Below are 11,811 nucleotides of genomic sequence, written 5' to 3' on the forward strand. Positions count from 1 at the left end.
AATCACAGCGCTCGGATTTACCTCAAGACTACTTGGCCGTATGAAACTATCAAAGTGACCCTGCGGGGGACCCATAGATATATTATGCAGAATACAATTGTTTATTTCATGCGGTCAAGTCTAAGGTTAAAAAGTAAACGTGATATTTAATTCTTATACCCCCTTAACAATGAGTAAGTTCTTAAGAGGGAATAGTCGGTAGTTCACATTTTGGTAAATGTTTATCCCACCTACTTGTCCGGCACAAAATTAGCCGTCATCCCTGCAACAATAGCTTCACCAATCATTGATAAGGTACATGCCATCGGTGCCATGAGGTAATTTTTATGAAGCAGAATACAAATTAACATTTGAATCAGTGTCCGAACGATTAATATATCGTGTTTCGATGAATTGTTGTGGAAATTTTGGTAAAAAGTAGAAAACGTTTTTCAAAGCACTTTGAATGGATAATTAATGGCTAGTGTTTCGAGACAAGGGCTACTTGAATTTAAACTGATAAGAACGTCTTGGGCTGAGATTCGATGGCCCGAAAATGTAGGCAGGGTAAATCATAGATCACGAATTATGCATGAACCCAAGAGGAACATAAATGGTTTAAATGGAGGCTTGTTTTAAACAATAACAAGGCGACACCACAACATCGGGAGCTACTTTCCCTACACTTTGCGAAAAGTCATGAGCTACTTAAACGTGCACCTGCTCTTTTGTACAGAGAAGATGCAGCAGACGGGGCCTTTTGTGTTAAATGTCCGTCTCTAAGAAGACTAGAATGTCTAACCCTTTGCAGATGTCATAGCATAAGTAGCGCATGCTCCTGAGTTATATCAAGACCCTGAGTGTTAGTCTGCCCTGGGGCTTGAACCAGACCTCTAACCTTAGACCTCGGAGCTAAAGTCACCCAGGAGCCATCAAACTCGCCAAATTGAGAAGCACTCTGTTTTTTTTTACTAGGTATGAACAGACTATCCTGCAATTGTCCTGCTCGTGATGTTGATATTTTACAGAGTCGCATACTAAGAAATGTTATGTTTACAACAATGAGTAGTGGAAATATGATAGTTTTGTTGTCTTTATTTGAAAATGATGTGGTGATCCAAAGATTTTTGGACGATTGTAGTTTGCTGGTGCACGAGGCTAAGAATCAAGGAGGTAACAATGTACTAGAGGGAACGAGAATGGCGATCATGACGAATGATATGAATTAACATACCTTCCAAGGCAAGTAATGTAGCGGCCGAGTTCTGATTTTGGACGCTTGCGGCCAATTTTCTTATTTTGGAAACTGGTGTATGATTTTTTTTTCTTTTTTCTTTTAATTTTGACGGTAGTGTCTGATTTTTGACAAAGGAGCCGATTTTTCGATTTTGGACAGCAAATGATCAGTTATCCAAACAAGTCAATTATCCTAGACTCCAAGCGCGTCTCCAACTAGACCAGCGGTGGCCAAGAAGAAATGAGAAGAAAACTCACTTGTGATTTCAATGGTGAAGTTACAAGTGACATTGTTTCCTGATTGGTCCATTGCATGACACAGAATAACACGATTCTTTTATTGAACGATTGAGGAGGTTGGTGGATTTGCTGATCATGAGTTGCCCGTAGCAACCGGTTTCGTGCAGGTAACCGACGATAAAAATTTTTCTCGTTCAGCATAAGATGACATGGGGTTTTTTGGACATGTGACACCAAACGCGAGAGAGAAAAAGATCTGGAATGGAAAAGAGTTCGTTAGTTTCAAGCGAAAGAACAAACATAAATCAAGCTGACATATCACCTGATGTCAACTCTAACCTGACCTTCGTACAGAGGTTTACTATTTTTCACAACAGAAATGACGCATGGAACACTCATCGATTTCCCAATCTTTAAGCTCGCAATTAATTTATTTTTATCAGCACTTGCACAAAATATCTCCTTGGCTCGTTATCAAAATGGCAGAACCTATTATCAGTCGGGTCGAATACTGGCTTGGTTAACGGGAACATAGAAAAGGCTATCAAATCTTTCCCGAAATAAGTTTTAACTGGAAAATAACAGTTTCCCATAAAATAACGAACAATTAAAACTTATGATCACACGAACACAATAACATACGCGAAAACTTTTATCGGGGGCAAAAAGCTCAATATAGTATGAAGGTGGCAAGTTATGGGTAAACAAGTTGTGTACACAAAACTTATTGAAAAGGACTGCTGGACACAAAAATAAAAACTGCGGACGTAACACAAAGTTCGTACTGATATGGAAACCAGAAGAGAACTTAAGTTCCAAAAAACATGGTTAGGTAGTTATTTAAAGCCCTCTCTACTCAATTATTTCTTAGAGGGAATTTTCTGTGTAATAATAATGGTCTAGGATAAAATATGGACTGGACTGTTTTTTGGACGATTTTTTGGACGACTTTTTTGAACGATTTTTTGGACCATTTCATAAGGGGGGCGGCACACCTTTAGTACTCAGGGAGGAGTGGGTGCAGTCGAGAAGTACTGAGGGAGGGGTTGAGAAGAGGTTTGTTACTCAGGGAGAGGTGGTAGGTTGTTGTAATTGTAAACACTACTGGTTCATGGAGTTTTTACTCGATCGTACAGGCTATTTTAATCGGTTTTTCGACTGCCTTCAATCAAAATGTTTTCGCTGGGCCGCGTTGTTTCTTTAATTTATAGTAATGCGAAAATGCCACGTATACATTGGACGTAAATTTTTATTGAAAATATCGCGTTTACGATCTTTTACTGTAGAGTTACTAGTCTGGCGTAGGTTATGCGTGTGCCTTTCGAGTCGACTTGTGCACCATCAGTTTTCCTTTGGGTATATAGTGTGTAATTACCAGATTTATCTATCTTCTTTTTGTCATTGAAGTTATCAGACGAGATCACGAGATTACCGGTCCTTGGCCCTTGAATAGAATTCACAAGCACTATCGTAACTTTTACGTTTGTACGTTTACTATATGAAATCATTTTTGGTACAATCGAGTGTCTCGAGTGCATTTAGCGGGTTTTGATTGTTTTTAAACAGGCGCGCGGAAGAAAGTTTAGTGGTGAACAATAAAGACAATAGAGTGTTTCTCTCGGAACTGGCATAGGGTAAAATATGGACTGGACTGGACTATTTTTTGGACGATTTTTTGGACTATTTTGGACGAGTTTTTGGACTATTTTTTAGACTTTTTTTGGACAATTTTATAAGGGAGGAGGCACACCTTTAGTACTCAGGAAGGAGTGGGTGCAGTCTACAAGTACTGAGGGAGGGGTGGGGGAAGAGTGTTATTACTTAGGGAGGGGTGGTAAGTGATTGTAATTATAAACACTACTGGTTAATGGAGCTTTTATTCGATCATAATAATTGTTGATTGTTTTTGAACTGGCGCGCGGAAGAAAATTTAGTGGTGAACAATAGAGAAAATAGTTTTTATGTCTCGGAACTATCGGTCTGATAGTTGTTCCTTGGAAATCTGATGTTCTTAAAACTAGCATATTTGCCCGAGAAACTTCGCTTCTCGGGCAAATATTTCTTTTAAGAACATCAAATTTCCGCGGGGCAACTAACAGCTGATAGTTCCTCGACAGAAACACTCTATTGTTTAACTAGGTATTTCGGTGTTGTGTGAAATTCTGTGATCTCGTTTGATAAGATCACTGACAAAAGGAAGATAGATAAATTCACTACTAACATACTCTATACACAAAGGAAAACGTAAAGCAACTGATAGTGCACACACAAGTCGACTCAAAAGGCACACGGATAACTCAACAGGGAAGGATCGTAAACGAAGTATTTTAAATATAAATTAAAGTCCAGTGTTTACGTGGCAGTTTCGCTTTCGCATAACGGAAATTCCGATATCTCGTCTGATAAAATGAATGACAGAAGGAAGAGAGATAAATCTGGTAATTACACACCGTATACACGTTTTTTGAGGTGTGCGTTTTCGAGGTCTGAGAGAATTTTGCTTTGTACGATTGTACCAAAAATGATTTCATATAGTAAACGCACAAACATTAAAATTGCGATAGCGCTTGTGAATTCTATATTTACGGCTAAAGTCAAGGGCCAAGGAACGGAAACTCTGTGATCTCGTCCGATAAGATTAATGACAAAAGATAGATGGATAAATCTGGTAATTACACAAAGGAAAACTGACGGTGTGCAAGTCGGCAAAAAGCACACGCATAACCTATGCCAGATAACTCAACAATGGAGGATCGATAGTAAAAGCGATATTTTCAATAAGAATTAAAGTCCAGTGTTTACGTGGCATTTTCGCTTTCGCATGGCTAAAAATTTAAAGAAACGCCGCGGCAAAGCGTAAAATGTTGATGTAGGAGAAGTCAGTCGAAAAACCGATTAAAATAATTATTAGGATCGAGTTAAAGCTCCATTAACCAGTAGTGTTTACAATTACAGCCACCTACCATCCCTCCTTGAGTAATGACAGTCTTCCCCCACCCTCCCTCAGTACTTGTCGACTGCACCCATCCCTCCCCGAGTGCTAAAGGTGTGCCTCTTCCCTTATAAAATGGTCCAAAAAATGGTCCAAGAAATGGTCCAAAAAATAGTCCAAAAAATCGTCCAAAAAATAGTCCAGTCCAGTCGACATTTTACCCTATGACGGTCCCCAGCGTGTCGCCGTACCCGCGACCACAGTGTGACAAAAATGATAAAGATTTTGTTACTCTTACTTAGCAAACGACGAAGGGAGACGTGATTATTTAGATAACGCTGAACATGCTGCACTAACGACACCTTTTTTCGTTTCTTCTTCGTACCCGAAAAGCAAAGGTCGAAAATATTGTAAATGCAGAAATTGAAAGAAGATCAAAGCGGTCTACAAAAACATTATAGCAACTAAGACAGTTTTATCGCCGGAAACGAGGAACTGGACGAGAAGTCGCTTGATGTTAGAAGGGTTTAAAAGAACAGTAATTCTTAAAAATAATTAGAAATATTATGGAAAAAATCACCTAATAAGGTTTTTGCGACATCATGTCGCCGTTATCACATGATTACTGCAATGGGCAGTTTGCAGTCAGCTATCGCTGCCATGAAGGTTAAATGAGGGAGTTATATACAAACCTATGGCTGATGCAAGGAGAAATTTCTGATACGGATGCAGACTGCTTGAGTGAAGATTACGGGCGCTGGGATTTCAACTGGAAACGTTCAGTTCATTTGATTCTTTCGTTTTCTAAGAGGAGAACATTTGTGAAAGATTTGATGCCAGTGCCTCTCAGATATTTAACAAATGGTAAACACCACAGCGTACACTATTGAGTTATGGATGCACGCGGGAGGTTGCTAAGCACGAAAGAAGCGTAAGAGTCGCTCGAGGCGATAGCCGAGAGCGACTCTAGCTTCTTGAGTGCTTAGCAAACCTCCCAAATGCATCCATAACTCAATAGTGTACGCTGTGGTGTTTACCATTTGTTTTATAACATAACATTAATACATTGTAGCTAAAGAGTTCCCTTTTATAAGACAAATCTTACGTGACCAGAAAAAACAAGCGCGCGCGGAAAAATAGTCTTTGCATTTGCTCACGTCAGCAGCGTACACCCATGGGCAAATGGGGGACGCTAAATTGACCAATCAGAGCGCGCGCTTTACTTTGGTTATGTTATAATAAAAAATGAGCTTGTCGCCATGTTGATGAAAGTGAATGGATAGAAAAGTAGCGACAGATTACTTAGTTCTAACTTAGTGTTTGATGTTTTGCACCTGACCTTTCACAAATGTTGAATGCATTCCAGTAATTTTGAATCGGAGCACTTTCAGATCGAGTGTTGAGAAACCAAATCAAGGAATTTAAAACAACAAATCAGAAGAAAGGAAAGTTCCTAAGAGCCAATGAGAACTAAAAGTGAAATTACGACATTCGATTGAAATTTCTCTAAACGACAAATACAATGATCTTATCCTTGATATTTTCACCGAGCTCCTGGACAAAACTGCCCCGCTCTCATCTCTGTCTCAGTTGAAACTTCCATCACCTCGATAGCGCGAAACTAAAAGGTATCCAATGTATCTTTCACGTTAGTTCACCTCCTGAAAAGCAGCCCCCGCTTCTTTACATGGGACATTTCAGCCAACGGAATTCTCCATGAAACACACTAAAATGTTACATACCTCATTTGTAAGGTTAAGCCTTGAAGTATGCGATCATTTCCATGCTAAACATCTTAACACAAAGAAGGATCTAAACAGTCACTGAATCTTTTTAATTTTTTTTTGTTTTAGCTTCAAGGCGTTTACAATCGAGTTGAAAGAAACTTTCTATTCTAATCATTATTTCAATATGTATCTTAGAGAAAGCCCGATTTTGATCCACTTTTTCCGTCACACAACGGTGCAAAATCAATGTTGCGTGACAGAGAAAAAACGTGACAAGAGGACTACGATTGCGCTCCCTGCTGTCAAAAAGGCTGCTCAATACCGTTTTAAATATTGTATATACAATAAAGGATTAATCAAGTATAACAAATACGTTGATATCATGTTTCGAAATAAAGAATCAACATAACTGAAAATAAATTGAGCCGGTTAATAAACTCTTCAACCTCAGTGACTAACATCTAATTTCCCCTTACAATATCACTTCTAAATCAAACGCTACGGTTATGAGTTAAAAGAAAATGATCTCAACTGAATGAAGCTCTGGATTGTAAAAAAAAAAATTTCTTCGCGTCAGTACCATCACTAATGTAAAGCACGCAGTATGGGGAACATGCTTACCGATGTTCAGGGAGCGTAGAGGGCTAAAGGAAGTCTTCCTTGAATCTCCCAAGATTTTCTACAATCTAAATTTGTGCATAAGTGGGATGATAGTGTTTTCCATTGTTGATATAAAACCTTGTTGACGCAGTTCTCAAAATTTGGCTGAATTGAAGATAGCTAAAACGAAGTTTAGCTAAAGAAGGGCAAACTGTTGGTTTCACAACCGGCCGACTGTTATTCAGGTACAAGCTACAAAAAAAATTATGAGTTTGGTTACGATATCTTTCTACTAGCAAACATGGCGATCAAACATGGCGGTACACACACACACACACAGACACACACACAGATACACACACAGACACACAAACAGAGACACACACACACACAAACCATAATTGCATCGATCTTTCTAACACTAAATACCTCATCTTCGTTTACGCCAAAAAAATTAAACTTCAAAAGATCGTTTTTGATAATTCAAAGACAGTTTGTCTCACAATTTGTGGCAGGTGTAACTTAAGGGAGGAGAAAGGGGGGAGAAACTGCCTGGAAGGGAGGTAATCTGGTACTCTCTCCCTTTTTTCCCCCTTCCTTTCCCATCTCCTATCATATCTACCTCACGGAGTAATCTGTAATCTTCGTGACTTTCGATGGTCTAGCATTTAAATACTCAGGCATTAAAGGGATACTCTCCACCAAATTTTAACATTTAATTAAAATGTAGATACTTTGCCAAAACAACTACTGGAAGAAGAAAAAGTTCCCTAAAACCTTTCATTCGATTGAAATCCTGGTGCAAAAGCGCGAAACTCACTCAATTCAATGACTGAAAGTTGAAATGGCTCCTAGTTAAACATAGCCTGCGAACAGGCTCCCCGTTTAATCAGACGTGGGGACACAGAAACCTTCCCCTTCCTTCCCCTGCTTCGCGCCCTCCAAGCCGGGAGCCTGTTCGCAGGCTCAGTTAAACACGTAATCAATGACGTAATAGGAGAACTGAAAAACATACGAGCGATCGTACTGGAGTCCAACTCTAGAGATTCGAGTTTTCCTTTTCGGATTCATGGTCGGTGATCGAGAGTGCAGACTCTCAAGGAACTGAACCATATATGTGTTTGAGCCTTAAGACAGTGAGGCTAGTTCTGACTCCTCGAAAGAACCAGATTAAGCCGATCCATTCGAGCGATTACGAAACAGACTGGTAAGCGATTTCTCTGAGTTACAATTTTCGCTTTTCGGCGAAATCTCTTCGTTTGTCACTTCACAAAGTGAAGTGATCGTTAGATTTGAGAAATGCAGAAGTGTTTGGCCTTAAAAATGTAGGACCTCAACTTGATTAAACCGGCATTTTTTTTTAACACAATAAAGCTATTCTTTCACATTCGCTGCACGTGTTATGTAAATCTTAAACTTGCGTAATTCCTCATTCTTTTACTTCTTCTTCACCTTCTTCCTCTTGATCCAAATTTTCCTCCTCACTCTCAACCGGGGTCGACGTAATAAACTCCTTGAGCGAAGTGCGTTGTGTGCTTTTACTCCTTACTGGAACGGACGTCTGACAACCTGCCAAGTTATTTTAGCGTGCGGTTTGGTTACTTTCTTCGTGACGGCCAAACTACTGTCACAACAGATTTGTATTTTTATGTATTTTCAAGTGACTAAATTAGCCTCTAGCGGTACGACTGCTCCGAAATTGCACAGAGAAATCTTTCCCTATTTTGGGAGTTTGGGTGCTGACGTCTTGAGCTTGGGGTGAATGCTACCGATGCAAAACCTAATTGTTCGGTAACTCTCTTTGGAAAGGGAAAGCTGTTCATTTTCTATATGTGCATCGAGGATCTGGAACACACACCGAGTAAATGAGTTGGGTTATAAGTTTGAAAGAGCTTTTTGCTACATTTTTCATTTAATGAATACAGGTTCATATTTGATATTATATATGCAAGGCTAAAAAGATTAAGAAAAGTTATTAAAATGCTAAAACCAAACTTTTTCGGCTGTTTGTCATCATCAGGGTTGAAAGTGTTGACCGTCTGTACATACATGTATATCTTATGTAATTCCCGATGGGAAAAGTTTGGAGACATAAGAAATGACTTGTTTGTTCAAACTGGGGTGGAATTGTTGGATCATTAGCCCCTCGACGATCCTACGCTTGTGGAATGTTTCTGCTAAGGGGAGAACACGCCAAGTGAAAGAATGTGATGGATTTTCCCGCAAGTGTTTTGCAGGTTCGGAGGTGTGAGTAGGACAGGTCTATATGTCTTTTACAGGTAATACATACCCCTTTGCAGTTTTCCATTTTCTGTATGCTCCACGTAGTTGTTGTCGATTTTGTTTTGATAATCCCGCGCTCGTGTCACCACTTGTGAAGATGAGAGTTTTTTTTTCGTCCTCGAGCCTTTGTTTCTTTTTTACAGGCGGATTAATATAAAAAAATTAAGGGAACAGCATTGTATTTTAGAAAGGGCTTTCATCTTTAAACCCATAGATTTCGCCAGAACTGACTGTTCCTCAAAAGAACCTGCAGTGAAGTAGTGAATGCTGCACAGACGGCTAGAGTTTGTTGGGTTCTCAAAATCGGATCGCGTGTTTTTCATGGCTCTCATCTATAACCTAGCGAGATTAGGATCCTCGGGTCATTTATGAAGGCTTACTCCATCGCTACGCGTATTGGAACATCCACTGGCCACACGTCGTTGCGGTATTATTGTATTTTTGGGGTGCGTTTTTTATTGAAGAAATCTCGATGCTCTTGTGAAAGAAATCTCAACAGAAGTTAAATGAGTTCTCCCTTCTACGTCACTTCCTTTGGGGGGGCAAAGCTCTACGCTCGAACCACGCGTTGAGAAAAGTTTCAAATTTAAACGAAAACAACAAAGGATTTACCCTTTTTTTCAAAAGATTTATTTTTATTTAAGTTGTTATCCGTCTTTTCTCAAAAATTCATCACAGGCGAGAGAGTATCCGTTTAAGCTTGAATTAACAAATGGTGAACGGCATAGCGTATACCATTGAGTTATGGATGCACGCAGGAGGTTGCTAAGCACGAAAGAAGCGTAAGAGTCGCGCGAGGCGATAGCCGAGTGCAACTCTAGCTTCTTGAGTGCTTAGCAAACCTCCCAAGTGCATCCATAACTCAATAGTGCACGCTATGGCGTTCAGCATTTGTTTTATAACATAACATCGATACATTGGAGGAACAGTTAACAAACGAACCTACGAAGAACTCAAACGTGACCCAACTCCTGCACTTCAACGTAAACTCAACAGTAAACTACTGACACTTAAGAAAACGAACGCCTTTGACACCCAACGGTACTATCGACTGAGGTGCTCGGTACCGCAGCCACCGAAACTCTACGGTTTGCCGAAACTACACAAACCTGGTTTCCCGATGCGACCTATTGTTTCTTTCTGTGGCTCTCCCACATACCAACTATCCAAGTACCTGACGACAATACTACAACCGCTAACCGACAAATCCAGACATAAACTACAATCCACTGAAGACTTCATTAACGCTACCAAGACTGTTGAGATACCTGACGACTACAAACTAGTGTCATTTGACATGGACTGAAGCGGCTGCCAGAGGCGCCTGATAATGCTGACGTCCGATCTCAACCTTAGTAAAAATTATTGTAAGCGCATTGAGATTCTTAAATGCGTATTAAGAACGTTCATTATTATTATTATTATTATTATTATTTGATATGAAATCACTGTTCACAAGTATTCCACGTCAATTGGCATTACAATGCACTGAGACTGCAATCCGACAATCTACTGACCCACTATCGCTACCGACAGACGACATTATGGACTTGCTAAACATTTGCCTAACGTCTACTTACTTTCAGTACAACGGTAAACACTACAAACAGTTACACGGCACTGCCATGGGGTCTCCAGTTTCTGTTGTTATAGTAGAAATTGTGATGCAGAACATGGAGGAACGCGCCCTTTCGATTTGCCGACAAACGATACCGCTTTGGTTACGTTACGTTGACGACACCTTCACCGCCGTTCGACACGACGAAATTGATGCATTCCACCGCCACCTTAATGAACAAAACACTGACATACAGTTTACCAGAGAAGTCGAAGAAAATGGCAAACTTCCTTTTCTAGTCTGCCTGGTAAGCCACAACGACAATTCATTACGGACGACAGTTTACAGGAAACCGGCACACACCGACAGATTACTAGACGAGTCATCCTACAACCCTACATCACACAAAGCCACAACTATCAGAACTCTAACACGACGCGCACAACTAGTATGCGACTCGACAGACAGCTTATCCGACGAGAACAAATACCTTCACCGTGTTTTTACGAAGAAAAACTACAACAACGACTTCATCCGACGAAACACTCACCGACCCACTACCACTACCGAAACAAACGACAGCGCAACCCCTACGACTACAGCAACCATACTGTACATAAAAGGCATGTCTGAAAACATCTCGTGCATCTTACTACCCTTCAATATCCGCGTCGCCCACAAACCCATCACCACACTACGTCAGTTACTAACCAACGTTAAAGACAAAGACGAACCGAGGAACAGACAGGGAACGATTTATAAGATCAATTGTTCCGACTGCCAAGCCTCCTACATCGTTGAGACTGGCAGAAACCTCACAACAAGACTGACTGAACACAGACGGGCGACGAGGAAAGGTGATGTCAGCAATCACATTGCTGAACACCATCGACTTACCAACCACAACATTGACTGGGACTCTGCGCAATGCCTAACCTACAGCACTGACTATTTTCAACGACTGACTCTGGAAAGCTGGTTTACTAACTTAGAACAGACTCCCCTAAACAGATGTCAACAACTACCCTCTCCATACAAACGACTCATTCACGACATAAACATCACAAACGACCAAAAAAGAACGACCTAACTTTACCGACAGATCGAAACAGACCAATCACGACCGACTTACGTCACTTGAGTCTTACAGCCAATAACATCACGGCAAAACCAACCGATCATTTCACACGACCTGGAATAAGAACATTCTACTGACAACAATCATTCACTTGACTATGATGATGACTTCCGCACAG

The 11,811-nt window shown here is 40.3% G+C and overlaps 1 protein-coding gene across 1 annotated transcript in view; it reads right to left on the reverse strand.

Annotated features, from left to right (window-relative positions):
• The window catches only part of LOC148731466 (uncharacterized), a 424,262-nt gene that overhangs the window by 106,904 nt on the left and 305,547 nt on the right, over nucleotides 1-11,811 (reverse strand). The gene's annotated exons all lie outside the window — the stretch shown is intronic.

The sequence above is a fragment of the Stylophora pistillata genome, chromosome 5 (genome assembly GCF_964205215.1).
Source record: "Stylophora pistillata chromosome 5, jaStyPist1.2, whole genome shotgun sequence".
NCBI lineage: Eukaryota > Metazoa > Cnidaria > Anthozoa > Scleractinia > Pocilloporidae > Stylophora > Stylophora pistillata.